The following is a 26308-nucleotide window of genomic DNA, read 5'->3' on the forward strand; positions in this document are numbered from 1 at the left end:
TTTTCCAAGATGAAAGGAGCTATAGAATAGAGAAAATTATATCATATACTATGCCACTTATCATGGAACCTAAAAGGAATGCACATTGAAATTTTATAAATTTTATTTCTTCAGCATCAAAAGTATCCCAATATTCCTGGAAGTGTATCTAAATATTCACAGTCATGTAAATAGGTTACAACTGTTTTATTCAGTGAGAGAGAAAGAAAGAGAGGGACAGAGAGAGAGAGAGAGGAAGGGAGAGAGGAAGGAAGGGAGAGAGGGAGGGAGAGAGGGAGAGATTATTGATTTCAGGCCACACTCTAGGCTTTAGAATAACATACCACTTCTTACCAATAGGTATCTGTCTCCTGTTAATTGACAGTATATAATCAAGAATTATATTATTGAACTACTGAAATGATATCAATTGATAAGTTTTATTTGGGGTTAAACTTTCCTTGAAAAACACAAGATATTCAATAAAAACAATGAAATCATTTAGCTTTTCTGCATCTAGCTATCATTAGACTTTGTTGCTTGGGAAGAATTTTATATTCTTTCTTGGCACAAATGCATCCATTATAGTGTTGAGTGAAGTGCTCATTAGTCATCATGAATACTAAAAATGGTAGAGGTGAGCTCACTGAAAGCCTGACCTTTCCAAACATTTCTGCTTCTTAAAAAAATAATAATAGAAACACACACACACAACCCTCCTCTCCATAATCTGCACTGTTTGATGCTCTGGTTAATTGGAAGGCAATCTCTTTCACTAAAACTTTGTAAAATATCTCAGTGCTGCCAGTAAATGTCACTGCAAATTACAAGCCACATTAACTCTATAGATGTTCGACATTTTCCAATGGTCTGTAACAACCAGAGGCACCCTTGCTCTATTCCCCTTGTTAGCATTGAACTTTCAAGTTGCCAGGGCAAGATAGAAAAATACTCATTTAGATATTCTCATTCCTTAGCTCTAGAAGAACTTTAATTGTTACCAGGAAAACAACTGAGAACCACAGTTAATCCCTGTTCATTTTATTGATGAAGCCAAGAAAAATAATTATTTCTGTCGTTCATCTCTGCCTCACTCCAGGACATCTTGTTTTCCGTTTTTAAAAGTTGGCCACTTAGATCAATACTCAATGCTCCTTTAGGATTGCAACTAGATGTTTTTGGGAAGCAGCTAGGTCCAAAGGATTTAACTGTGGTCAGTCTTGACATTGTAGGTGGTAGTAATGGGCATGAAGAAGTGGTCAGAGTTAAAGTATTTCAACTAATTAGGTATTTTTGAGCTTAGAGGCAAACAATATATTGTGTTAGAGGCTGAGATATTCGTTGATGGTAGGCAACAAAAGGCCATGTTGGCATAGGGAGTAAAAATTCAAACCAGGACAAAGAGGAGTTCAGAATGGGAGACAAAGCTGAGTGACAGAAGGAACATAGAAAGTTCTGGTCAATAAGTTGGGCTAAAAAATAAAAAAGTCAAATAAGTGGCAAAGTAGAAATCAACCCAAGCAATCACTTGAATTTCTCCAAGGAAGCAACTTATGTGGATTGAATCTCCTAAAACAGTTCCACCTTTTAATAAAGGAACGGTAAAGAGGTAAGACTCTAGTGGACAATGTCTAAAAGCTGATAGGCTAGGTAAAAAAGAGTTGAGAGGAGTGAATAAGTGCCTGGAAGTTGGATTTCTCCAATAAATCCTCAAGATCTGGAATAACATGGCTAGTTGAAAACAGTCACCATTTAAGAAGGACAATGGCCAGCTAAGGAGTGTCTTTTGTTTGCCCCTTCAGGACCTGGCCTCCTTGTGCCTTTCCAGTTTTTAACTGTACTCCCCTAGATATACTCTATGATGCAGTAACTCCAGAGTCGCTCCTTACTATTGTTTTCCAAGATACTTCAGCTCATGACTCCATGCATTTTCATTGGTTGTTCCCTATGACTGGAATTCTTTCCTTCCTCACTACTTATTCCTGACTTCTTTGGCATCTTTCAGGCCTCAGCTAAAATCCCATCTTATACAAAATGTCCATTCCAGTCTTCCTTGATCTTAGTGTCTTCCCTCTAAGATGAACTCCAATATAGACTGTATCTTATATGTTAGTTGCATTGTCCAAAGAGATCCACTCTGAGGAGCTTTAAGTTCTCTAGCCAAAGAAGAACAGCTAGCCAATACAATAGTATAACTCTTTTTCTACACTCTTATAATGGGGGTGGGGGTGTTGTTAGTGAAAGGGTTTATCAACACTTCATCATTTCGAAAGTAATAGAGAATTTTGTCAGCAGAAGAATAACAAAAACAGCCCTGGGTGGTATAGATATTCCTGAATGGATAGATGACACCAAGTCTGTAATGCAGAATTGTGAATTACTCTGATCATATGGCTTTTCCTCACTCACATATATCTGTTCAAGGAATGCCTATCTTTACCTTAGAGATAATCCATTAGTGGAAGAATGTGACACAAAATATGTAGATTGAGATATACTGTTTGCTTCGTATTGAATGCCTGTGATATATACTAATTATTATTGGTTTGGTCTTATTCTTATGTAAATGGTTATGTTTAAGATCTGATGCTTTCATCAATGCTAATGACTGCTTTTACATAATTCTACTCAAGAGTCATAGTGGTGATTAGGGGCAGAGTACACCTCCGCAATAATGTTATTCCTTTTACCCCAAGAAAGTTTGAGCATAGCCACATGGGGGTAGTTCTTGCTGGGAAACAGAACCTTCCAGAGTGAGAGGAGATGGGAGTGAGAAAACCAGACAAGCCTCCTTTTGGGGAGTAGAGTGGCAAAAGCGTTTATCCCAAGCATGCTATCCAACCATTATATGCTCCATTACATGAGCTCCAACTACAACTGTTTAGAGAATCTGTGTATCAGAAAGCAACATACACGGGAGTGGGGGGAGACCTGCTATGACAGGTTCTTAAATCTGCATTTATAAAAGGAAAGGCAACTTTTGAGGGGTCAAAAATCACTTTAATTACATTCAACATACAGGGACCAACAGGCTTCCAATTGTCTGACCATTACATACATACATATATAGCTACCACAGAGGAAGCAGCAATATCTGAGTTTCCAAAGCTGGGAGGGGAGGTGCTTAGCAGCTTCCCAGAGTCTCATCTGGCATACAAACCTTCTTATACAACTAAGCCCCAAAGCAAAACCTCCCCTCAGAGTATACACACTCTTTTCAGAGCCAGAGGCCACAGCCCCTCAGTACCTCATTAGCAATCAGCAGAAGGTGTGGGCCTTCATAGGAAACAAACCTCCCTTAATCAAGCTCCCCTCAATAGCCCCACCTGAGGCTGATCAATGGGCAGGGAAGAGTTTTAACTATTTTTTTTTTACTTTTAACACCATTACAATCTGCTGATGCTGGAAAATAGGATATAGACGAAAAGTAAAGACTGACTTTTTTATCAATATTTCTGAAGAATTTTAATTAATGTGTCAGGGCCAAGATAGCAGATAAAAGTCAGAGACTTACCTCAGCTATCCAAAATTACCCTCCAAACAACTTTAACAAATACCTCAAAGCAACTTATAGACAGATAGAACCCAAAAAAGGATGGGATGAAAGTTTTCCAATCCAAGACAACTTAGAAGGTCAGTAGGAAATGTCTGTCACAATGAGGTAAGACTGGAGCACAATCCAGCACAAACTATGCCAGGGCAGGTCAAGCCCCAGCAAACCAGAAACGGCCTTGGAGGTGACTGAATCAATGACTACAGCAGTGGTTTTCAAAGATATCAGACCACAGATGGTAAGTGAGTCGAACAACTGATCAGAAGGAGACTACAGGGATCCTTTTACTAGCCCTGGATGTGGGACTCTCTGACGCATTGCCCACATGGAGTTCCAGTAGCAGTCCTGGGTCACAGTCGCAGAGCAAGGAGGAGCACCAAGCACACAAAAATTTGTGACTCCAGGGGACTGGTGCCTTGGTCACAGTTCCAGGATGGAAAAGCGTGGTCCTTCTTTATCGTCACTTTTTATGGTTACTCATAGACCAGAGCACAGACCAATGGAACAGTGAAAATACCTCTACTTAGATCATAGCCCCCTTGGAAGTACTAAAAATTTACAGGCCCTTCCCCCAGAACTTGCTCTGAGATCAGCAGCAAGAAAGATCTGAAGTTTGACACAATGCCCCTGCACCTCAGGAGCAGAGTCCCACTTTAACACAGAAGTTACTACAAGAAGTTTAACACAAAAGTTTTTTAAAAAAGGCTGGAAAAATGAGAAAACAACAAGAAAAAAACCTAACCATAGAAAGTTATTATAGTGACAGGGAAAAATCAAAACACAAACTCAGAAAACAACAAAATCAAAACTACTACATCCAAAAGTCTCAGAGAAAAAAAAATGTGAATTGTTATCAGGCCCAAAAAGGCTTGGAAGAGATCAAAAAGGATTTTAAAAATCAAATAAGAGTGATAGAGGAGAAACTGGGAATAGAAATGAGAGTGGTACAAGAGAAATGGGGAAAAGGAGTCAACGGTTTGGAAAAGGAAGTATAAAAAAACACTCGAAAAAATAACACTTTAAAGGACAGAATACAGCAAATGCTGAAAGAGGCACAAAAATCCACTGACAAGAAGAACTCCTTAAAAAGAAGAATTAACCAAATGAAGGGAAAAGTACAAAAATTCATTGGAGAGAAGAACTCTTTGAGAAGTGGAATTGGTCAAATAGAAAAGGAGGTTTAAAAAAAACTCACTGAAGAAAATAATTCCTTAAAAATTAGAATTGGGCAAGTGGAAGCTAATGGGAGCTTAGAAAGCAATAAAACAAAATTAGAAGAAAATGAGAACTATCCCATTGGAAAATGACTGACTTGGAAGATAGAACAAGGAGAGAAAATTTTAAAATTATTGGACTACTTGAAAACCATGATCAAAAAAAAAAAAGAACTTAGACATCATCTTTCAAGAAATTATCAAGGAAAACTGCCCTGATATTCTAGAACCAGAGGATAAAATACAAAATGAAATAATCCATCTATCACTTCCTGAAAGAGACCCTCAAAGAAATGCTCCCAGGAATATTGTATCCAAATCCCCAGAACCCCAGTTCAAGGAGAAGTATTGCAAGGAGTCATAAGTAAAACAATTCAAATACCATGGAGCTACAGTCAGGATAACACAAAATTTGCCACCTTCTACATTAAAACATCAAAGAGCTTGAAATATTATATTCTGGAAGGGAAAGGAGATAAGATTACAATCAAGAATCACCTATCTAACAAAACAGAGTATAATCAATCCTTCAGGGGAAAAGATGGATATTCAATGAAATAGAGGACTTTCAAGAATTCCAAATGAAAATATCAGAGCTGAATAGAAAATTTTACTTTCAAGTACAACGCTCAAGAGAAGCATAAAAAGTTAAACAGGAAAGAGAAATCATAAGGAATTCAATAAAGTTAAATTATTTATGTTCTTACATGGGAAAATGATACTTAAAACTCCTAAGAAATTTCTCATTAGGGCAGTTAGAAGGAATAATATATAGACAGTGAATACAGATATGAGTTGAATATGATGGAATATGTAAAAAAATGAATTAAGGGATTAGAAAGAGGGATACATTGGGAGAAGGGAGGAAAAAGAGGGAAAATGGGGTAAATTATTTCACATAAAAGAGTTTTTACATTGGAGGGGAAGGTGAGGTGGGAGGAGCAGTTGAACTTTCTTCTCATAAGAATTGACTCAAAGAGGGAGTAATAAACACTCCATTGGGTATAAAAATCTATATTACCCTACAGAAAAGTACCAGGGAAAAAGTATAAGAGAAGAAGGGAGCTGATAGGCGGGCAGATTTGGGAAGGCAGGAGTTAGAAGCAAAACACTTTTGAGAATGAACAGGATGAAAGGAGATTTGGATAAATGGGGGAGGGGGAGTAAATAGAATGGAGTGAAATACAGAGTTAGTAATCATAATTATAAGAACATTTTAAACCTAGTTTCTCTGATAAAGGACTAATTTCTCAAATATACAGAGAATTGAGTAGATGTATAACAATGAGCTATTCCCCAATTGATAAATGGACAAAGGATATGAACAGATTTCAGACAGAGTAATCGAAGCTATCTATAGTCACATGAAAAAATGTTCTAAATCAATAACAATTAGAGAAATGCAAACTAAAACAGTTCTGAGGTGCCACCCCATACCTACTAGATGGGCCAATATGACAGAAAAGGAAAATGACAAATGTTGGAAGGGATATGGGAAAGTTGAGACACTAATACATTGTTGGCAGAGTTGTGAACTGATTCAATCATTCTGGAAAATAATGTAGAACTTTGCCCAAAGAGCTATAAAACCATGCACACTTTTTGACTCAGCAATACCACTGCTAATTATGTATCCCAAAGAGATTTTAAAAAAAAGAAGAAAAGGACCTATAGTTCTTTTAGTGGTGGCAAAGATTTGGAAATTGAGGGGAGGTCCATCAATTGGGGAATGGCTGAATAAGTTATGAGATATGAGCACAATCAAACTTTATTGCACTATAAGAAATGATGAGCAATATAATTTCAGAAAAACCTGTAAAAACTTATAGGAATTGATGTGAAGTAAAATGAGCAGAACCAGGAGAATGCTGTATACAATAATAACAATAATGTATGATGATCATCTGTGAGTAATTTGGCTATTCTCAGCAACACAATGATCCAAGACAATTCTGATGGACTTAATGAAAAATGCTATCCATCTCCAAACAAGAACTGATAGAATACAAATGCAGATTAAAGCATACTTATTTTTACCTTATTTTTGTTTTTTTGTCTGTTTTCTTTTACACACAACTAATATGGAAATATGTTTTGCATGATAACACATGTATAATCTATATGAAATTGCCTGCCTTCTTGATGTGGGGGGAGAAGAAGAAGGGAGGCAGAGAATCTAGAACTAAAATTTTAAAAATAAATGTTAAAAATTGTTTTTATATGTAATTAGGAGAAAATACAATATTAAATATATTTATAAAAAACCACCAGGTCCTAGATCCTAGATTTGAACCCATATTAACAAATTCTAAATATAGTACTGTTTTCAAAATAATTCTGACTAACGCAAAACGGTCCCTTTGAGCAAATGGTTGGAAAAGCTAGAAATTAGCTGAGTCAGCAAACACTTAATCTCTTGCCAAAGGGAAAGACATGGAAACAAGGATAACATTGAGAGAAAGAAAAAGTTCATCTGTGAATCATTATGAAGGAAGAAAATGGAAGACTCCCAGCATTATATCTTCACAAAAGAATGAGAAGTATTTGAGAGACCTGGTTTTTGATAGGGTAAACCAAAGCTTCTTGTGAAGGCTTTCATCAAAAAAGAAGTCTCCCACACATATATCAAAATTATACAAGGCAATAATTGATTGGACTAATGCATTCATTTTTTCAATAATCTACTAGATATCGCTTACCCGACACAAAGTGAAGAGACATCATATGTTCACCAGTGACATGAAGAATGTTTCTATGGAGTACAAGCAAAAGGATAATGCTTTATAAATCATATTTTTTCAATGAAATAAAAAACTTACAAATTTGGGGTTTTTTTAATTCTCTTTTTCTCATACAAAATATATAAGTTGGTGCCTCATGACCTGGAATATTACAAAACTTCCTCAGGGAAATCCACAGCAAAGCCAAACAAGGTTAAGAAGTTAATACTTTTTGTTGAGAGGATAATGCTAATCTACCCCAGTATCCAGCAACACATGAGATCACATGAAGGTTTGTAATATGACCAACCAAGTTTTTTGCATCTCAGTTTACCTTTATTTCTCCCAGAACATGACCAGGATGAGATCTCTGAGTTTTCTCAAACAAGATTAACTTTTACAGAGACCAAGCTTGAGATAACTAAAATGTTATCCAATACTATGGAACTTATTACAAGTATCTGTTCCTCTCAGTGTTCTAAGATTTAGATGCGTTTTCAAAGAAAGTAAGGCTGTAGTAACTGTAATGTTCTCAGAAAAAGCATCTTGTTTTCTGAGTGTTCTTGAGACTAGATGCATTTCCACAGAGAGCAAGGCTGTAGTACCTGGAATGTTCCCATAGAAACTGTCTCCTGATACAAATATCTTATCCTCTGAGTGTTTTTTGTTGTGCTCACTTTTTTTCCCTCCCCTCTTCTTGGAAGTGAAAGGTCCCCACGTGTTACATATTACGCACATTTTCTGAATGTATTGATCATTTGGGCTGACTTTTTTTTTCCTCCCTCATACATGTACACACAAGATCTTCAGAGATTGGTCAGTGGAGGGGAAGGGGATAGAAGAGGTGAGAAGTAAGGTGGGGGAGTGATAAAGGTGGGAAAGGATGGGGTGGGGGGGAGAAGGACCAGGAAGCCAAAGGAGGAGGTGTGAGGAGGGACAGGCAGACCTCAAGCTGCCCGGATCCACTTTCCTGACTCATAAACATATGAACAGGGAACTCACCTTTCCTTCTCCTCCACCTCCTTCAGAGGCAGTGAGGACTCAAGATACTTTAAAATTAAATTGCTAAAGTGATTTTGCACTGTTTTTCTTTTTTTCTTAAATCTTTAGCATCATCTGTAGTGTGCATTTCTTCCCATGGAAATGTGCAAGTATTTATTTCAAAATACCCATTTTAAATCAGAAGATTTCAGGTCTTTTCTTGCAGCTTTATCATTTCTAATGACATAATTTATACATCTCCAGGAGGCCAATTCTAGAGTGAGAAAGAGTGGTTAAGTAACTCTCCCAAGGTCACACAGCAAATCATCCTTCCTCTTCTACCCCAGTGCTTTTGCTCTTCCTGTTACAGTTTTTATAGATGAATGTCATTTCTTCTTTATTGAAATGACTAGAAAATCTAAAGAATCCCGAATAGGTGAACTAAAGGTAGTATAATAATCACAAGGTTTTAAAGTCCCAAGATGAAAGTTCATGAGGCTTTTTAAAAATGGATTGACCTCTAACGTCTTACGATTTCCTTTTCCTAAGAAGGATACCAGAAAGAGACTTTTTAGAAATACATTTTCAATAATTCCCTCTCACAGTCATATGATATCATGTTTGGAAGATTATTAATAGCATCCCAGGAATTCTGAGGCTTCTCAGTTATAGCAAGTTCATAAGACTGTCATATGAAAAAAAAAAAAACTTTCCAGTAAGCTTTCCTGGTGAAGTTAAACAAACTAACCCTATTTAATGGTCGGCCAGCAGACCAGGTTATCAGAGCTTTACATAATTAGTCACTTTTCCCAAGTACATTGGAAGGGATGCCAGTTTTATCTTGCCCATTTTGCAAATGAAAAATTTCAGCAGTTTCAGGACTTGCCCTTTTGGTATGTTGGGGGCAAAGCCAGGAAGATGTCATGTTAATGAGAGTTAAATATCTTCCTCACCCATTGATGGGCCTGTCCATTAAGGGAAGCTTGATTAGGGGAGGCCCAAACCTTTTGTTAATTTCTAATGAGGCACTGGTTCTCAAGGTTCACTCGGAGGTGAGGTTTTACTTTGAGGTTCACTCATTGGAAGTGTTTGTTTGGCCAGATGAGACTCTGGGCAACCACGAAGGAGCCCTCCAGCTTTGAAAACCCAGATGTTGGTGCTTCTCTCTCTAGTAACTCTGTATGGCATAGTGGTCAGACAGATGGATCTGTCTGCTGATCTTTATTTCTCTGTTCATATATTCTCTGAAGTTCAGGGTGCTGATTCTTTCCCCTGAACTATGTGAATGATTTATGTACTTGGTTAAAGTGATTGCTGACCCCTCAAAACTTCTTTCCTTTTAGAAAAGGAGATAAGAATCTGTACAGCAGACCCTCCTGTGTACATTGGGGTCCTTGCTGTTAACGAAAGAAAACAGACTTAGATTCTTTCTTGGTCCTGTACTCAGTCAATGGCAGCAACTGAGCTATAGAAACCATTCTAGCATACTAATATGCTGAAATCCTACAACTGCCGTTTCTTTTCCATGCTTTTTTTCTAACTGAGAAACCAATTAAATAGCTTCATATTTCAGGGACTAATGATCTCTGGAGAGGGAGATTGACAGGGTGGATAGAGTACTGGTATTGAAACTAAGAAGGCTCCAGGTTCACATCTGGCATCAAACACATTAGTTCTGTAACCTCTGCCTCAGTTTCCTCATCTGCAAAATGAAAATAATTGGATCTACCTCATTAATATGTGTAATAGCATTAAATAAATGTGAGCTACTATTTTTATTGTTATGTGAAATAGGTTCTGTGGTGTAATCTTGACCTCAAAAATACTTCTATCAGCATTTACCAAACATTTTTACTTTGAACCCACATTGATTTTCCATTATGATCATAAGATTAATAGGTTGCATTAATATAATCATAGTTTACACATATATAATGTTTTATAATTTGTAAAGTATTTCCTCACCAACCTAGGAGAGAGGTAGGATGAATATTATTCTTCTCAATTCACAGAAAAAATTGTGACTCCAAGAAATTCAGTAGATTGCCTGAGTTCTCTTACCTATGACTTACTTTTAAATGTATTATTTCTTTTTTACCCTTGTTTTTTACAATTGTGAGTTCTGATTTCTTTCCTCCTACCCTATCCATCATGAAGATGAGAAATGTATTATCAATTATATCTCTGAAATTTTGTCTATGACTTCTGAGGTTGGTCTTAGGGAATTTTCTGATCCTGGGGACATTAAGTGACTTGTCCAGGTCCTCAACAGCTTATATCACAAAACAAATTTGAACCCATGCCTTCCTAACACCAAGGCTAATACCATTAACTACTTCAAAGAGTAGCACCACTCTCAAAGTCACACAAAATACTAAATAGCTGAGTTAGGGCTGGGACACAGGGTTTCTGACTCCAAATTCATTACTTTTTTTCCACTGCATTGTGCTCTTTCTCTAAAACAAGGAGAGTAAGCACCTTTTCCTCATGGCTCATTTAAGGTAAATCACCTTTCCCAGGAAAGCAGACAATCTGCCTGGAAAAGACAGCATATTTCACAAGAGCATTTGGCTTTTGAGAATATACTTCTTGTGCTCCCCACTTGCAAGCTTGAAGTCTCATCTTTTGTTACCAAAAACATGAAGAAATCAAAGTCTTGGCTAAGGCAGAGCATAATTGGACTCAGTATAACTTGGTATAATTTAAGGAAGTCGTAATTTTTTTCATTTTGTTTTTCTCCATTAAGATTAGTGTGAGGTATTAGACTGGGAGTGGGGAACCTGTATTAGACTATATGTGTGTGTGTGTGTATCTATATATGTGTGTGTGTGTGTTTATGTATATGCATGTATGTGTATATAAGTATATGTGTGTGTGTATGTATGTGCATTTATTCACACATATATACACACATTATGTCTGCTGAAGGAACATCTGTATACAGAAATCTGATTAAAAACCAACTTTAACAGCTTCTTTGAAAAAAAAAATGTTGAGGGGAAACAGCCCATCCTATGGACCAGATAGAGAACTACCTCTTATATGAATATACAGAGAGGACCTGTTTGAAGACAGAGAAGTAATTGAGGTAAGGATGGCTACAGGGCATTGTGGTCCATCACCTCATTGACTTGTGGCTGTTTATAGGGTTTTTTCATTTTATTTTTAATTTATGGAATAAAGCAATCATTTTCATAACATATTACAATAAAACAAGATTGTACATGAAACTGCAAATCTACTACGCACAACTTGTTGTTCCTTTCAAATCTAGAACAAAATTTTCATGTAAGTTTCTTTTTTTCTTTTTCTTAAGGGTTTTGAAGATTATAACAGACATTGTAAACCTAATAATTATTTGAGGATGATGGGAAGTTCATACAAAGATTCTTGGGCTCACACTTGATGGAAAGGCAAATTTCCTGAGATTTACTTCTTGAGTAAAGACAAGTCACTGACCATGAGGAGCCTCTGGTGCAAGGGATAGGAAGCCAGAGAAAAGCAACTTTGAGAGGAGAAGAAGCAAGAGAGGAAGATGGGTATGTGTGGAGGACAGAAGACATAGAAGATGGAGAGAAGTAACTTCCAGCTGAGATAACTGATTATTGGCCTGTGTTTATTGGAAACCTGCCGATTGGGAGAAACATTGCTTATTTTGCTGATCAGCTACAGGAATATTGGATCAGTTGAGAGATCTCTTCAGCTTCTGGGATGACTGGGGAAATGTTCCCTGGTTTATTGCTCTCTAACACCATCTACATACCTTTCTGAGGTATGTGGTTGCATTTTGTGACTGTATTTTGAGAGGGAGGAAAAGAACAGATAAGACAGACTTTGCATGTTTTTTTGCTGAGAACTGTGCTTATTATAGAAGAAAATTTCCTTCACTAGAAGTTGATAGGAAACAAAATTTACTCTGTTGAGTAAAGAGTGCTTGGGTTATCCACACTGACCAGAGAGCCATTCTCAGGAACTTGGCATTTTTGTCCCTTGAAGAATGTGTTTGTTCAGAACAAATGCAATGTGGATTTTTTTTTTATTCTAACTATCTCAGTCCCCTGTTAAGGGAGGCTGTGAGCTAGATTCACTGTCCACTGCTCCATCCACCCAAGAAAATAAGAGAAATAGCTTTGCCCATCAGGAGTGCCTTGAGGACCAGAAGGGGAGCAGCTAACAGCAAAACAGCTTTGTGTGGTACAGATGTTCCTGAAGGCACCATGGATATTGAGATCTACACTCTAGAGCTGTGAGTTGCTGTAGATCAAGGGTGGGGAACCTGAGGTCTTGAGGTCACATGTGACCTTGTAGGTCCTCAAGGGCAGCCCTTTGACTGAAGTTTTGTTCTGTGAAGTTTGGATTCAGTCAAAGGGTTGAACTTGAGGATCTAGAGGGTCCTATATGGTCTTGAGGCTACAGGTTCCCCACCCCTGGTCCAGGCACATAGGTTTACCCAGACGTGCCTCCCTACTAGATTTCTACAAATGCATTCCTACTCCCCACCATGGATGCTGTGGAGGAGTTTGACCTAGGTTTATGGGGATACAGGGATTCTTTCATTCTTTTGTTTTCTATTTCAGAGCTGTAACGTTTGATCATTCCTACTTTTGCTTTCCAGGGATTAGAAGTTAAGATTTTTTTTTACTTTTTTCCTCATGTCAAATACATATTATGATGATTATTCCTTTTGCCTTATCATTTAGTAAATGCTTCTCATTAAAAGGCAGTGGTGTCACTGTGACTGATTTTGTACAAGTGAGAAACATACTGGTGGAGGCTTGGGAGCTCCAATGGGGAGTAGTGCAAGTGTACACACATATACACACATGCACATACAGAGGCATGCTTACATGCATGCACAAACACAGAAGCAAACACAGAAGCACACCAGAATCACTCCACCACCACCCCAGCACCTTGAGAGAGAGACAGCCTAAGTAACAGCCACATGGTAAAAGCTTTTGTAGGATTAACACTGAGGAGAAAAGTCAGACCTGCCTATGTGAGCACAGGTTGGACAAAAGGTGTGAGATAAGGAAGAGAAAGAAGGATGAAAAGAGAAGGAAGGAGGGAAAACAGAGGAAAGAGGGAAGGAAGGAGAGAAAAAGAGCACAGATACCATGTCAGACACTGAGACGCTGCTCCTATGGGTGAATCCATGGCTGTGATGCCTAAGCTAGCAAAGCACTTAGAAAGAGATGTGATAACCAGAACATAAGCACGCTAGAATCTCTTCTGCCTTTTTGAAATAGTTATTCTGTTGATACATGCATTTATCCTCCCCCCCCCCCTTTTGGCATTTAGTTTTTATTTCTCTCTGTGTCATTAATTTACTGAGGTAGCGGAGAAGAGGAGGAGCCATGTAAGTCAATGAAGAGGAAATGAAGATATGTAGATATAAAAGTGATGATTAAAACGGGAATTGGACTGGGAAAACTGAACTAGGCTGTAGCCGCAATACCACTGTTAATGTGCTGAGTGATTTGGGGCAAGTTTCTTCGCCTCTATGACACCCAAGCTTTTTTAACCTATAAACTGGGAGAATTATATTTGAATCACCTACCTCCTAGGGTTACTTTTTGAGTGTATGAGAATTCCATAAATCACTGAGGGTTAAAGGAATTCAATGAAATAATTTCCACCATCTGGGGCCATTCTCACAAATACAAAGTTTAAGAATCACAGTGGTCTTCTGGCTCGCTAAACAGAGAAATTAGAGAAGCCCAAATTCCCTGAGACACCTGGGCAGAAACTAAGGCTTGTCATAATAGTCTAAAGCCCTTTTCACACAGGAAGAGAATTTGAATAGCATCTAACCCTGTAATTTTCCAGGCTTACTCCCAGCATGAATCAATACTAGTCACTGAACCTTGACCCACACACCAAGATCAAGGTTCCCACTACTTCTCTCCCTTGTCTTAGCCTGCTTAACCCAGATAAGAATGCTGTATGGCCCCTGCAGTGGTCCTGATGCTACTGAGCTTTTTGCATCATCTCTGATTATCTCTCATAGTCTATTTCATATAGTATATTTCTCCTCAATAAAGCTTGCTTGTTTTACATGCTTTCTAAAACCTCCCCTCCCTCATGTTACCTTTCTTCTGGTACTCCTCCATTTTATAAATCACCCTGAGATCCAGAACTGCATTCAAATTTTGTGGGTTATGTCAGTCAAGTCCAACTCTTTGTGACTCCATCTTGGGGATTTCTTGGCAAAGATAATGAAGTGATTTGCTATTTCTTTCTCTAGCTTATTTTACAGATGAGGAAACGGAGCATACAGGAATGAGTGATGCTCAAAATCACAAGCTAGAGTCTGAGCCCCGATTTAAATTCATGAAAAAGAAGTCTTTTTGATTCCAAGCTCAATGCTCTGTGCATTGTGCCACCTAGATGCCCCTCACTCAAACTACCTTAAGGTAAAAAGTGAGTATTGTGATTCAGATGTTTTAAAGCAAACTATACAGGAAATCAAAAAGAAATATCCCTATAATATAAGGAAAGATAGGATTAAAGGAAGTCCCTACAAGAATATCCCCAAAGCCATTTACCATAAATTAGATTGTTGTCATTTGGCCAGGCCTTTGGATCAGTCACAGACACCTGCTCCAGTAAAGACCTCATTTCTTCAGTTTCAGTCAAGTCTTGCCCACAAGCTATTGAGGAAGTCTTCTTCAATAAATTCCACATCATTGGAAATGTCCACAGAGGGATAGCCACTGCGATGATTTGGTATGAATCATCTGTATGATTCTATGTTGTGCTACCTGGAGAAACAGAGAAAGGGTAAAGTCTTTGCTTTCACTCCCAAGCAGAATATTCTGTCCTTTAGAAGTTGCTTGTTTTTTTTTTAACGTCTGGTTCAATTTTTTATTTGTTTACCACTAATGTTAGCATTGATTCTGCATTTATAGACCAAGGTTATTCTATAGCTGTTGTCTTTTTGATGTGTTATGTAATATTAATGTTCTTAGTTCAGGATTTTGGTTTTTTGCTTTTATGAGCAAAGAAATTCTGCAATGAAAAGAATTATATTTGCTAGACACTAATCAAAGATTCTGATTGAGTGAACAAACAATGACTGAACAAGTTGTGGTGTATGATTGTGATGGAATACTACTGTGCTATAAGAAATGATGAGCTCAATAATTTTAGAAAGTCATGAAAAGATTTGCATGAAATAATGAAAACTGAAATTAGCAGATCCAAGAGAACATTGTACACAGTAATAGTAATATTTTTTTAGAATGACGTTGAGTGAATAAATTATTTTGACTATTATAAATACCTAAATTAACTATAAAAATATGAAGAAAGATGTTAACTGTATCCAAAAAAAGAACTGATAAATAGAAATATGTACAGAATAATTTTACATGTATAACTTACACATGTGTATATGTGATGTACATATGTGTATGTATGTATATGTGTTTGTGTGCATATATACACATAGACATGTAGACACACATTTATATCTAATGTGAGCCATCTTTAGGGCAGGGGGAGTGGGAAGAAAAAAAATGATACATGATAATTTTGTTGTATATTTGAAAGTGAGTTGTGCATAATAGATTTGCAGTTTCATGTGCAGTCATCTTTTTCATTGTACTGTATTATGGAAATGCTTGTTTTATTTCATAAAATAAAATAAAAAGATATTGTACTTAACAAAGGACCATGTAGATCTTTAAGTAAATAAAATATCATCTCAAATTTTGTCAGGATGCAACTTGTGAATTAGACTCTGAGATCTATCACCTCAAATTCAATCCCTGACATTGGCCATGTTTCTCCTTCATGAAGAGTGGGGAGGCAGTTCAATCTAGCTTAGATAAGAAATGGCCCATCAACAAAACAGCTCTAATTGAAATTAAATTTACTGTTGATATTTATCACTTTTTGAAGATTGGATTTGAATATATCTATATTAAATTAAAAACGTAGAGTTCAGAGACAGAATATTGGTTGCTCAACTTTTGATTGTGCACCTCTATAAATAAAAAAGATTTTGAACACCCCCCCAATATATGAATATTTAATTATTTATAGATTACATAAACTTACTATTGAACTCTAATAATTATGACCACTGTAAAATTTATAAAAAATTAGAAAATTTTACTATGAACTATGCCCTCTGGAACTCTTGTTCTTCAAGAAATAAACTTCTTTTCCCATCAGAACTTGTACTGTCTTACTTCTTCCATCTTCTTGCCCTCACTAAGGCCTGGCTACTCTCAGATAGCAACGCACCCTAAACCATCCTTTAATAAAAACTAACATTTATATGGTGCGTCAAGGTTGGCAAAGCGCTTTACAAATGTTATCTCATTTGATCATGAAAACCAGGGAAGGTGGATATTCTTATTATGCACATTTCATAGGTGAAGAAACTGAGGCAGACAGAGATTGAATGACTTGCTTAGTATCACAAGTAATTGTCTAAGGCTGCATTGAAACAACTCACTCTTAGGTATTCCAGTGGGTAGAGTACTGGCCTTGGAGTCTGAAAGATGAGATCAAACCCAGCTTCAGACATTTATTAGCTATGTGACCCTGCACTAATAATTTAAATTCTGCCTCAGTTTCCTCAAATGTAAAATAGGAATAATAACAGAACCTACTTTACAGAGTTGTTGGGAGGATTTAACGAGATAATTCCAAAGCCCTTAGCCCTGTGCTTAATAAATGCTTGTTACTTTCCTGACTCTATATCTGTACTCTATCCACTGTGTCACCTAACTGCCAGCTTCCTTTCTAGTACTGATTACACTTTCCCATCCCCCAGTGAATTGACAAATCTAATGATGTTTTCTCAATTCTTATCATTCTTGACCTCTCAGCCATGTTTAACTCTGTGTCTCCTCCTTGATCTCCTCTTTAGATTTTCATGACTGCATTCTCCTGGGTCTCTTCCTACTTATCTGACTGCTCCTGAAAAGGAGATTGAAAAGTTTGTTTTCACTGGATCTTCAGCTAGGTCAGACCTGCTCACCATTAGTGTCCTTCAAGGCTCTGTACCAGCCCCATTTGGTTATTTCTGGGGACCACTCATGGTGATTGCTTTGCTGAATACCCTCAATACTGTTACTGTTTTCCCTCTGCTAGTTTTGCTAATTGCCATCATCTTGCACCTGGACTATTGCAAAAGCTTTCTAAAGAATCTCCCTGCTTCAAGTCTCTTCCCACTCCAATGTATCCTCTATTTAGCTGCCAAAGTGATTTTCCTAAAATGCAGGTCTGATCATGCCATACTCAATGTAAACTCAATAAACTCCAATGGCTCCCAATGATTTCCAGGTTTAAATACAGAATCCTTTGTTTAGCATTCAAAGTCATTCACAACCTGGTCCATTCCTAGATTTCCAGGCTTCTATACTTTACTTCCCTCCATGTACTCTATGATTCAGCAACGTTGGTCATATGGCTGTTCCTCTTACAGAATGCTCTATTTCTGATCCTTTTCATTGACTATCCCCAATAATTAGAATGCTCTCTCCCTCCTCATTTCTGCTTTTAGATCCCCTGACTTCCTTCAAAATTCAGCTTACATCCCACCTTCTGCAGGAGGCTATTCCTGGTTCCCCTCAACTCACACTACTAGTACTTTCCCTCTGAGAATCCTTTCCATTTGCTCTCTCCTTATCTTGTATGTACATTTATTTGCATGTTGCCTCACACATTAAAATATAAATTCCTTAATGGCAGGGACTACATTTTTGTCTTTCTATGTATACCCAGAACTTAGCTAAGTACCTGGCATGCAGTAGGCAATTAATAAATGTCTATTGACTGACTGATTGACTTTCCTCCATTTCTACTTCCAAAGTCTCCCTCTACCATGGTAGTACCATGGTGCTTAATAGATACTCATTCCATCCTCTTGTAATTACATCTCTATGCCTCCCCTCTCCCAAACTTATTCTTTATCATCATCACCATGACTTTCAATGTCTGCACCCTTTTGTATTTTGCATACCATCACCCCTTGCCTCCTTCTCAGTCATGACCTTCTCAATCTTAGATATCTTCTTCATCCACCCATTCTTGAATCCTTTGCTCCTCTATCCTGTCAATGCTCATACCTCACTAAACCCCAAGTCTAGATTATCCTCACCTGATCCTACTCATATGTTTCTGAATAAAGCCAGTAGAAGTCTGCCCATGATAACGACTGTATCCCCTCCAAACTAATGCTACCTAATATTAACTAGGACCTCACTGTAGCAATTAGCATCCTTTTAGTCTTTGCTAATTGATTTTCCAGCCCATTCTTTGAGAGAGTTATTCCAAATCTTCTCTTTTCTCCTCAAATCTCAAACACCACCTCTTCCACACACTCTTATCTGATGTTCTTGTCTCATACTTCCCATACAAAAAAAGAAAAGAAAAAAATCAAAGAATGCCCTGAAGATGCCCTCCTTTCCTCACCTCATCTCTCCATGTGGCATTCCTGGCATCTCCTACTTTATTCTAGTCTTTGATGCGGAAGTGGCCCTTCCTACCTTGACCAACTAATCTACATGCAATATTTTTTAAAGTATGTATTTGTTAATAAGCTTTTCTATATCACAAATCTTCTCCAGTGGAAAAAATTCTTGTAACAAATATGTACAATCAAATAAAAACAAATTCTCACACTGACCATGTCCAAAAATGCATGCCTCATTCTGCCTTGTAAGTCCATCACTTCTCACACTGGGGGTGATCTACCTCAGTATGCTTAACTCAACCTCCTTCCACCTTATTCAGCATATTGTCCACACTATCATCCCCTCCCCACCCACTCCCTAATCTTAATCAAATCTATCTTCTGGTTGCTTTCATGCTGCCTAGAAATATGTCTATATTTCCCCCATCCTCAAAAAAAAACAAAAAACCACCTTCATCATGAAAAAAAAAAAACACCTTCATCATGGGGAAAAAAAAAAAAACCCTTCATCATAGGGGACAAAAAACCTTTACCATGGAAAAAAACACCTTCATCATATGGAAAAAAAATACCTCCATCATGGCCTACTCTCATTCCTATCATTTTATATCTCTTCTTTCTTTTTCAGCCAAACTCTTTGAAAATGATGTCTACATTGAGTGACTCAGCTTCTCTTCTTCTCTTCTTAATCCCCTGTAATCTGGCTATCATCCTCATAATTCATCTTAGATTGCTCTCCCCAAAGTTAACAATCCTCATTTAATCACAAAAAGTAATGACCTTTTCTCAGTCTGTATCCTTCTCAAAATCGCTGAAGCCTGTGACTGTGACTGTTGATCTCCTACTTGGTACTCCCTCTTCCCTAGGTTTTCATGGCACTGTTTTCCTCCCATGTGGCTAAGCACTCCTCTGTCTTGTAGATTCATCATCCATGGCATGGCCCCTAATTATGAGTATAACCCTCCATGGTTCAGTCCTGGCCCTTCTCTCTATTCTCTTCATTCTGTCTAGGTGACCTCCTCAGCTCTCATGGGTTCAACCATCTTCTCTATGCAGATAACTCCTATGTGACTTTCCGGTTCTAGTCCTGAGCTCCCGTCCCACAACCAAAAGGCAACTAGACAGTTTAGTGAATAAATGAATGAAAAAGCAATTATTAAAAACTTACTAAACACCAAATATCATGCTAAGCACTAGGTATACTTTTTTTGTAAATTCCCTAGCCTCAGGGAGCTTACATTTTAATTGAGAAGAATAATGCATACAGAGGAGGGACAAAGAGGGAAGAGAATTGTTCTGGGAGGTAGAAAGCTTGTGTATCTGACTTGGGGAGGAGGGGTGGAAGAGGGAGTGTGGGCATGGTAATGCACTAGAAGGATGTAAAACTTAAACATAGTCTGGTATCTAGGGGAAGCCAACAGACATAGTGTGCTAAGTGGGTTAATTTGCATACACTCACCAATTATCTGGATTGAGCCTTAGAGTAGGAGTTCCTCAGGAATTATGGGCTTGGATTCAGAAAGTGCTAGGTTTAGAAGTCCAGCTCTCAGGTCCAATGTGTAGGGTGCTGATTCAGTTGGGGAGGAGTAGGTCAGAGGCAAGAGATAAATATTGAGATGGCTTAGATGGGTAGCTGAACCAGATGCAAACCTGAAGCAACTGAATGTTGAAGTAAGCATCTCAAAGCCAAAACTTACTTACCCCACCCCCAAACCTTTCCCTCTTCCAATTTGCCCCAATTTTGAGAGAGGTACTACCATCCTCCTACTCACTCAAGTTTATCACTTCAGTGTCATGTTCAGTTCCTCACTCTCACTCACCCCACATTTCTAATCAATTGCCAACATTGTCTACTCACATACATCCTTTTTTCATCACTCTGGTTCAAGCCCTCATCATTTTGCCTAGACTACTACAACAATCTCATTTCTTCGCCCTGACTCATATCCCCCCCCTCTCCAATCCATCTTCCACATAGCTGCCAAAGTGATTTTTCTAAAGCAGAAGTCTGATCATATCACCCTTCCATTCATCAAACTCCAGAGCCTCCTTCTTGCCAAGAATCAAATATAAATTCTTCTTTTTGACTCTTAAAGCTCTCTACAACCCAAACCCTTCCTACCTTTCCAGTCTTCTTAAAGTTTACTTCCCTACTCACACTCTGTGGTTCAGCCATACTCTTGCAAATACCCCTCCATTCCATTCCTTGTCTTTATTTATTGCCCTTCCCCCATGTTTAGAATATACTCCCTCCTCACCTCCACCCTCTTAGAATTCCTGGTTTCCTTCAAAACTCAGCTCAAGGGCCCCTTTCTTCATCAAGCCTTTCTTGATCTCCCACACTGCTAGTGCACTGCCTCCCCAAACTACCTTAGATTCATTGATTTTGCATATATTCTGTATATTACTGGATATGCAAATGTTATCTCCCCCATTGGAATGTAAGCTCATTGAGGTCAGGGATTGTTTCCATATCGCCATTGCCTACTGCAGAGCCTAGCATATCACATGGTGAGAGCATAATATGTACTTGTTGATTGACTGATTAATTGAGGTCATTTTGAGCCATGTAACAAGCAGAAAAATAACTCATGAAGGTGACTAGGTGAGTGTGCTTCTTCTGGCGATTTGGTTAACAGCAATGACAGACAGAAGCATGTTATAAAAAAAAGACAACTCTGGCTGAAAGGATGTGAATGTACATTACATTATATGAATAAAAAGTAAGGAAAAAGAGAGACCGCATCATGGGGAGGCATGCCGATGCGGCAGTGCAGCTGATTTTTTACAGCGGTTACCTCTGAACAAGCTGTATGCACACTCTATTGAGCATTGTGGCCAGGGCTCCCAGCTTCAGGGTCTCTATGTCACAGATGGTTTATCAGGAGAAAAATGATAATGGCTGAAAACAGCATGAGTTTTTATTGTTAAAAAGAGCAAGGAAGGAGAGAGATGAATACACGGAGAATAATGAAAGTATCACTCCCATTGATACAAGGCAAATTCCAGATATGATCAACTGCCAATTTAAGACTGAAATTATTAGGCAAGAATTAATTATTGCAATTTTAAAGGCAAATGACAAAGTATTTGCAAAGCCTGAGCACATTTGCTTCATGTACATACTTGCAGATCTCAAATGCCCATTAGTTCTTCCCAGATGCCATTGTAGATACACCTGCTCTATGGAGGTGCCAGCACAAAAAAAAAAAAAAAAGAAGAAGAATTGTTTTGCAAGACTTTCAATAAACCAAGGACCAAAGCAAGGGCATGTACAGAGACAGAGACTGGCATTTTTCTTCAAAATAGAGTCATTTCACATTGCCCCAATCCAAGACTGTCTTGGAGAAGTCTTAGCCAGGAAACTCTGGAGGCAAAGCTAGTGGCCACAATAAGAAGCAAGCTGCTGTGAAACTCCCAGAGAGTATCATACATGCTGTTCCCCAAGGTGCCAACAAGTTGATTGGCCAAAGGCCATGTATGACAAGAGAAATTACTTCCTCTTCTTTGAACAGCAATCCTGATTAAGGAAGAGTGCACAGAAAGTTTGCCAAGAGTGGAGAGTTTTTCTCAGATTATTGCTAGTGCCTCTGTGAATGTAAAGAGGCAAATGAACCACATTATCTCAAACTTTCTAAGAGCTCTGAGAGCCACAGAGGGTGCTATGCTGACTTGTGAAATGGAATTACACTAAACAAATGTGAACTCTTTAAATGATTTCCTAGAACTGTGTGATAAAAGTTCAAACTTCCACAAGACTTTCATCATACTGTGGAAACTGGCAGTTGCTCCCAGTGCCCTCTTGAGAATTCCTTCACAACATCCTGGCTTTTTCATCATTACCTGAGAATCTAGTCTCCCTTCATTTCAAAGCAACAAAATTACCAAAGCTGAAATCTGCTGTCATTTTGTTATGAGGAAGAGATCCCTAAAGAAGGGTTTCTTTATAAGGAAAAACTTTGTATTGCTAGTAATATTTAAATATTATATATAATGTTATGTGCTAGGGTTCTGTATATGTATGTACTAAATATATACTATATCTCATATAATGAATATAATGTAATGTACATGTTGCATAAAGGGCAAATGTACATCACTAAAAAAGTCATTTAATACTGACATACATAAAAATTGGGTAAAGTCTAGGACTATGTATAGACATTATTTTAAAGATGATTGTATATTCTTTTCCTTTTTTGTTCTCTTACACTTTCCCACCCCATGTGCTGAATTGGGGCAATGTGGTATGATAAAGTTCTCATACTAATTCCATGCCACTTACTAGCTCTGTGACCTAAAATAAGTAATTGAGTCTCTCTTAGTTTCTTCACTTGCCCAAGGAGGAAGGTGGATTATATCATTTGTCATGTCCCCTCCAACTCTCATATTCCCAATTCTTATATAACAGTTGCCATATTTAGTTAACCATAGTCCGCAAAGACCAATATTCTGCTTCTGACCTGTCATCTTCAAATTATGTCAATTTCTTTTTTAAAAAGTGCTGCTATAAATAGTTTGGTGTATATAGGGATTTTCTTTTTGTCAAAGGTCTTCTTGGAAGTTAAAGGTTATAGACATCTAAGTTAAAGATTGTAAATGCTTTAGATACTTCCTTTGAATAATTCCTAATTGTCTTCCAAAAATGATTATACAAATGATAGTTCTGTCAACAATTCTTTAGTGTTCCTGTCATCCCACAATCCCTCCATCACTGACCATTACCATTTTTTGTCATTTTTGTCAATTCACAATATGTGAGGTAAAGCCTCAGGGTTGTCTTGATTTGCAGATCTCCTGTTATTAGTGATTGAAAGCATTCTTTCATACAATCATTAAGTTTGCAATTATTCTCTTAAGAACTGTTTGTTCATATCCTTTAACTACTTAACTAGGCTATGGGGGACATCAGCTTCTAAAATATTACATCATTCATGGCATTCTCCTACTCAAAGATGTCGATGGCTCACCTTCTTTAAGTCCTGCTCTTAGTTGGCAAAAAATCATCTTCACAAGTACAAGATACCCTCAGGTAGCAAAAGCCCTACGTTGACCATGCCATAACTTCTAAAGATAAGAGAGAAAGAAATATGGGATTCAATCAGCTAAAGGCATGGTTTGACAAGGGTTCCTATGAACATGCTGAGAGGTTGAGAAAGGAAGGTAAATGTTTTGCAGTTTCAATATGTGGCAACTTTATGCATGTCAGCCTAAAAGTTTATCAGATATTAGGCTGTAGAAAGAGAAGACTAACGTACAGAACAAACGAGGTGTACATTCCACTCAACTTAGTCAGTTGGTCAATAAACTAGACAAGTCCCATACGGAATATTAAGTTTGGAACAAGACAAAGACATTGACAAGCTAACTTGCATATCAGTTAATAAGGTTGTGTAAGAGTAATTACATTTCCCTCCATCCTATCCTGCCCTCCACTTATTCTATGCTCTCTTTTGACCTTATCCCTCCCCAAAAGTGTTTACTTCTAAATACTCCCTGGTTAGTGGCTCAATTAACCCAGGATCTTTAGGCAGAGGGTTCCAAAAACTGATGCTACCACTGCAGTGGCTGCTGCTGGCAGGGCCAGACCATGTTCCCTTCTCACCCAGGTAAAAGAGCTTTCTCACTGACCTTTGCAAATATCTTTGGCATTTCTGGGTTGAGCAATCTGAGAACAACTGGGGATTTTACCCCCTGAGACTTGCCCTGTTACTGTCCCTGCTGTGCCACATGCACAACCAAGGCTGGACTATGCTCTGCTCTGCACCCAGTGCCATAGACCTTCCCTGTTGGCCCTCCAGGCTGTCTTGGGCTGGAAATCTCTTTCACTATGTCATTTTGTGGCTTCTGCTGCTCTAGAATTTGTTTAGAGTCATTTTTTACAGGTATTTTATGGACTAGGGGGGAGAGCTTTCACAGTTCTGTCCTTCTATTCTGCCATCTTGGCTCTGTGCCCACCCTCCACCACCCACCCCCATCAGTGCTCCCTCTTAAAACATGTAAAGGCTAAATTAGGGAAAAGGGGAGTGGAGATGATTATGGAAACAACATCTCCTTTTCTCCTTTTCCCCTTTTAAGAACAGCCACCAGAAGGCACTGTGGGTATTAGTCAAGTTACCTGGTCCTCTCAGTCAGGACCTTTGGGATAGCAGATTATTACTCATCCCTATCAGGTATTTGTATTTGTCCAAACTGAATTCTGATGTAAGTATGAATCTGTGTGTGTATCCGAGTGCTCATACATGTGTACATGTATCCACTAATCCCATTAATCAACTCATGCCCCTAACCACTACCTTTCCCTTCAAGCTACCAAATCCTTTTCTTCTAGTATCATCTTCATAAGTAACTTACTTAGAATATGTAATAAATGTAAAAATATTACAAGCAAATTACATGGACTATACATTTTATCCACTCACATAATAAATGTTTATTGATTTTTAAGGAGGTTCAGGCAGTACATAATCCAGGGAATGTTGACAATTTGGTCTCTATTCCCTCTACCTCTTTGAAAACCAGCCTGCTCTTCTATTAATTCTTAGTTCACATATTGCTGAAGTCTAACTTCCAAAATCTTAAGCAAATCTTGTTGCCATGTGAAATAAGTGCAATTGTGTTCCGTAACTTGAACATTCCTTGGCATGGCTCTTCTTTAGGACTGGGATAAACTAACCTTTTCCAATCCAGTGGCCACTGTTTTGTTTTCCAAGTTGCCTAGCATATTGAATGTGGCACTTTAATGAGATTATCTTTTAGGGTTTTAAATTACTCGGCTGGACATCTGTCACCTCCTATCCACTTCTTACTAAGACCCACTTGACTTCATTCTCTAAGATGTCTGACTCTAGAGCAATAATCACACCATCTTGGTTATTAGTGATATTAACGTCTTTCTTCTAGAGTTCTTTTGCATATTCTTGTTTAATCTCTTCTGCTTCTGCTAAATCCCCATGGTTTTGGTTCTTTATCATGGCCATTTTTGCATGAGAATTTCCCTTGATAGCTCTAATTTTCTTGAACAGATCTCTTGTCCTTCCCATTTTATTGTTTTCTTCTATTTCTTTGCATTGCTCATTCAAGAAAACCTTCTTAACTCTGTTATTCCCTGGAATTCTGCATTCACTTGGGTATATCTTTGCTTTTCTCTTTTCCTTTTCACTTTCCTTCTTTCTTTAGCTATTTGTAAAGCTTCATCAGACAGCCATTTTGCTTTCTTGCTCTTCTTTTTCTTTGGAATGCTTTTTTGTCGCTGCCTCCTATACACTATTGCAAACCTCTGTGCATAATTCTTCAGGCACTCTACTTACCAGATCTAATCCTTTAAATATATTCATCATTTCCTCTTCATATTCATACAAAGTATTGTCACACCTATTAGACCTAATGGTTTTTCCTACTTTCTTCAATTTAAGTCTGAATTCTGCAA

The 26308-nt window shown here is 37.9% G+C and overlaps 1 long non-coding RNA gene across 4 annotated transcripts in view; it reads right to left on the reverse strand.

Annotated features, from left to right (window-relative positions):
- LOC140513669 (uncharacterized) overlaps nucleotides 1–26308 on the reverse strand; it is a 340666-nt gene that overhangs the window by 79525 nt on the left and 234833 nt on the right. For 3 of the 4 annotated variants that reach the window (XR_011970274.1, XR_011970275.1, XR_011970276.1), the window contains 4 exons: nucleotides 20339–20446; nucleotides 14996–15211; nucleotides 8469–8721; nucleotides 7446–7498 (listed from right to left, as the gene is read on the reverse strand). This is a non-coding gene — a long non-coding RNA (uncharacterized lncRNA). The remainder of the gene's footprint in view (nucleotides 1–7445; nucleotides 7499–8468; nucleotides 8722–14995; nucleotides 15212–20338; nucleotides 20447–26308) is intronic. The other variant, XR_011970277.1, reaches the window with a different exon arrangement.

Source organism: Notamacropus eugenii, chromosome 7 (assembly GCF_028372415.1).
Source record: "Notamacropus eugenii isolate mMacEug1 chromosome 7, mMacEug1.pri_v2, whole genome shotgun sequence".
Lineage (NCBI taxonomy): Eukaryota > Metazoa > Chordata > Mammalia > Diprotodontia > Macropodidae > Notamacropus > Notamacropus eugenii.